The sequence below is a fragment of the Pristiophorus japonicus genome, chromosome 7 (genome assembly GCF_044704955.1).
Source record: "Pristiophorus japonicus isolate sPriJap1 chromosome 7, sPriJap1.hap1, whole genome shotgun sequence".
In the NCBI taxonomy this organism is placed as follows: Eukaryota; Metazoa; Chordata; class Chondrichthyes; family Pristiophoridae; genus Pristiophorus; species Pristiophorus japonicus.
Window position 1 is genome coordinate 151,519,157 of NC_091983.1, and position 4,765 is coordinate 151,523,921.

General features: G+C 43.7%; 1 pseudogene; it reads left to right on the top strand.

The window, feature by feature from the left end:
* Positions 1-1,349: 1,349 nt before the first annotated feature.
* LOC139266642 (large ribosomal subunit protein eL33-like) lies at positions 1,350-1,742 on the top strand (annotated as a pseudogene).
* The last annotated feature ends 3,023 nt before the right edge of the window (positions 1,743-4,765 follow it).

Sequence of the window (4,765 nt, forward strand, 5' to 3'; positions counted from 1 at the left end):
GGGCAAACAAGTCATCAACACATGAAATTAAATCTCATTCCACAGTTCCTAACATATATACAAGGGCCAATTTTATGAAAGCAAACTACCAGTGGGGAGCCTGGACACGCTGATCAGCAAATCGTAGGAATACTGCCTATGATTTTCCATCCATTCATTTTATGCCATGGGCAGTGTTATGTCTACAATGTACTTATGAATGACTCCACGAGGCAAAGTGTTGTACTCAAACTATAGTGACCTTGGTCCTTTATTCCAAACTCCAGAGTGAGGCACAAGCATGGTGTGCAGCCTTTTATACTGGGCCCTGCCACCAGGGCAGGAAACCCCCAGTCTCCACCAGTTGCACCCTCTAGTTGTGCCAGCATGTATATACAAAGTGTAAACCTTATTGATAGTACATCAGGTAAACAAGTCTCCATCTTATGCAGCCACACAGTGACTACACAGAAAGTACATCCATAGTCAGCATATACAACAGGCAGCCTGCTTGTAATCTCCTGATTCATGTGCCGAACAAGAGAGGCTGCCACCGGTGGCACACATTCATAAAATTGGATTGGACTGAATGCTATTTCATGCTATCCCATTGTTACATGCAGTTAAATGATTGTCAATTGTCTAACTGTAACTATTCATTTATTTGCCAGTGATTGAGTTTTTGTTGCCATTTGCAATATAGTATCCCTTACAACCCACAGCATAATATGCCACATTAAGGCTGGAAGGTCTAATTACTCTGCATTCTTGAAATGAAGGCTGTAGATTGGAATCCTGGCTTTATTTGATTGACAGATCAATTAAGAATGTGTGGATATTGTGAAACCAGTATATTCTGGGGGAGAGGTAACTGAAACACCACATTTTTAGATTGTTATTCATCTGTGAGAAGGAGTCGAGTGCAGGAGATAACGTATTAGAACCCCTATAGATCATTCTAATTACGCAAATCATTGTTTAAAAAGTTTAAACATTCCTATATGTACATGTACACCTAGCTACGAGCTTCACCAATAGCTTACTCGCCAATGTTCAGTTCGGGGTCTGCCAAAATCACTCAGCTCCAGACCTTGACATAGCCTTGATCCAGACACGGACAGAGGCAAATGAAAAATCTTTCTAATGGCTGCAGTTATACCTGACACAGAGGATTTTGGTCATTGGTTGTTGGAAACCAATCATCAAAGCCTCAGGACATCAACTGAGAAGTTTCCAAAGGCAAAATCCTCAGCCCAATCATCTACAACTGCTTTATCAATGTCCTTTCTTCTGTCATAAGGGCAGAAGTGGGTGCTGATGATTTTACAGTGTTCACCTCTATCTATGACTCCTCTGACAATGGTGCAACCATGCCAACCTACAGCAGGATCTGGAGGATTCCCAGCAGACTATTCCGCTGCATTCTCACAATATCTGGAAGATTGTGGTGCAAAGCTGTGTTCACTGTCTATAAACAAAGCCTTCAAAACCAACCAGAGCATACTGTTCTCCTGAAGATTGAGGGGGCTTATTGCCATGATGAAACATAATTTTACCTGGGCAAGAGATGTGCCTACATCTACAAAGCAAAGAACAACACTGTCACTTCTAGTGGTAAACCAAACAAGACTTATGTCATTTGGGGTAAGGTGACTCATGCTCATGGAAATAGTGGCATGGTCCGTGCCAAGTTCAGCAATAATCTGCCCACTAAGGCTATTGGGCCCAGGATTCGTGTGATGCTGTACCCATCAAGGATTTAAAGCACAATTGTACATAAATTGAGAATAAATACCAAAGTAGTCCAAAAGAAATATCCAGACATAGGTTGACAAATAGCAGGTAACATTCGAGTCACATAAGTGCCAAGCAATAATCATCTCCAACAACAAAAGCACCCCCACCCCTTCCTCCCACCCCTTCCCCCCACCATCAATATTTTGGGAGTCACCCATTAAGCAAAAGCTTGACTGGACCAGCCATAGCAATACTAGAGCTACAAGAGCAGGACAAAGACTGGGTACTCACTTCCTGACCCCCCTCATTGGTTCTCCACCATCCACTAACCATTCGTCTGGATGGGTGCAGCTACAACAGCACTCAGGAAGCTCAACACGATCCAGGAAAAAGCATTCTATTTGATCATCACCTCCTCCAACACCAACACGTGGTGGCTGCAATATTATACGATGCACTGCAGAAAATCACTGGCTTACTTTTACAGCATTTCCCTGCCCCATGACTTCCAACATCAAGAAGAAGAACAGCAATGTCATGAGAACAGCATCACATGTAAGTTCCCCTCCAAATCATATGCCATCCTGATTTAGACAATCTTTCATCTCAATGAAGTCAAAATGCTGGAATTCTCTATCTAATACCATCATGGAGGCATCATCACCACAAACACTGCACTGGTTCAAGGAAAAGGTCCACCACCACTTTCTCAGAGCAGGTAGGGATGGGTAATAAATTTAGCCTTCCAGCATTGTTCACATTCCAAGAACAATAACAACTTGCATTTATATAGTGCATTTATCGTAGTAAAATGTCCCAAGGGCTTCGCAGAAATTTGGCACTGAGCCACATAAGGAGAATAAGGAGAAAGAGAAACAAAAGCTTGGTCAAAGAGGTAGGTTTTAAGGAGTGGCTTAAAGAGAACGAAAGAGTGGTGAAGAGGATTAGGGAGGGAATTCCAGAGCATTGGGCCTAGGCAGCCGAAGGCACAGTCGCCAATGGTGGAGAAAAGAAAATCAGGGATGCGCAAAAGACCAGAATTGGAGGAGCACAGAGGTCTCGAAGTGTTTTAGGGCTTAAGGAGGTTACAGAGTAGGGATGGTAAGACCATATAGAAGGATTTGAAAACAAGGATGAGAATTTTAAAATCAAGGCCTGGCTGGAGCGGGAGCCAATGTAGGTCAGTGAGCAAAGGTGTGATGGGTGAACGGGACTTGGTGTGATACAGGAAGCAGGGTTTTAGATGAGCTTGCAAGGCAGTTGGCCAAGCAGGAGAGCATTGGAATGATTAAATCTAGACGAAACAAAGGCATGGATGAGGGATTCAGTAGCAGATGAGCTCAGGCAAGGGTGGAGACAGGTGATGTCATGGAGGTGGAAGTAAGCTGTCAGTGATGGAGAGGTATGGGGTCGGAAGCTCAGCTGAGGGTCAAATAGGACAAAGATGTTGCGATCGGTCTGGTTCAGCCTCAGACAGTGGCCAGGGACAGGGATAGAGTCGGTATACTAGGGAACGGAGTTTGTGGTGGGAACCGAAGACAATGGCTTCTGTTTTCCCAATATTTAGTTGGAGGAAATTCCTGTTCATCCAATACTGGAGGTCAACTAAGCAGCTTGACAAATTACAGGCAGTGGAGAGGTTGAGCTGAGTGTTGTCAGTGTACATGTGGAACCTGTGTGTTTGGATTATGTCACCGAGGGGCAGCATGTAGATGAGAAATAGAAAGGGGTCAAGGATAGACCCTTGGAGGACTACAAAAGTAATAGTGCAGGATCTGAAAGAGAATCAATTGCAGGTGATTGTTTGGCTATGACTGGATAAATGGGAATGGTACCAGGCGAGGACAGTCCCACCCAACTCGACAACAGAGGAGTCGTTGGAGGAAAATGGTGTGGTCAACTGTGTCAAAGGCTGCAGACAGATTGAGAAGAACGAGGAGGGTAAGTTAACCATGGTCACAGTCACATGGAATGTTATTTGTCACTTTATTAAGGGCCGTTGCAGTGCTGTGGCAAAGGCGGAAACCTGATTGGTACAGTTCAAAGATGGAGTTGTAGGAAAGGTGGGCATGGATTTGGGAGGTGACAACACATTTAAGGACTTAAGAGGAAAGGAAGGTTGGAGATGGGTGATAGTTTGCAAGGACAGAGGGGTCAAGAGTGGGTTTTTTGAGAAGGGGGTAATGCAGGCAGTTTTGAAATGGAGAGGACTGTACCAGAGGAGAGGAACCCTTTAACAATATCAGCTAACATGGAGACAGGAAGGAGTGTTGGGTGGTCAGCAGTTTGGTGGGAATATGGTCAAAGGAGCAGGAGGTGGGTCACCTGGACAAGATGAGCTCAGAGAGGGCATGAGGGGGAGAGAGGAAAGAAACAAGAGAAAGTGGGGTTAGGAGTGGAAAGTGAATGTGAGTGGAGAGAGATACAAGGAAGAACAAATAAATATTTTTTAATGCTTAGATATGTAGACACAGGGCAAGAGCAGCTATATCTGAAGTGCCTAAGATGTAAACGTAGGCCTCCTTTGATCCTCCTCTTCTTCTTCCAGAGCCGGTACATAAAATGATACAGCCAAGTCGAATGGAGGCTGGAGTTCAGTGAGTTCAGTTGTTCCTTTAAGTGATGGAAGTTTTACTTTGTGGGAATTGATTTACACTGCCCTATATCTGCTTATACAATAATATAACCCAGGAGTGTAAAAATAGTCTGCACCATGTGACCTAAATCATATGTTCGTGTCTTGCACACACATACTTTATCTTTCTGAAAGCAGACGAAACAAACACCTGGTGAGGCAAGGCTTAATACAAATTGTTAAGCCGCTTTATTTCACAGCGGCTGACATACAGAGCAACAATTATGATCAGTTTCAATTAATCCAATCAGTTCAACGTATTTTCAGATATTGATACAAATGAAAGAACGTGCCATGCCCCCCCAAATCAGTGGTTGTCTTATTTGACTCAAACAAGATGTTTTCTGTTTCTCCAGCATTTGTGACTTCATGAGCCTGTCTAAAACTTTTGCAGTTCTCTGTTTAAAAGCCTGA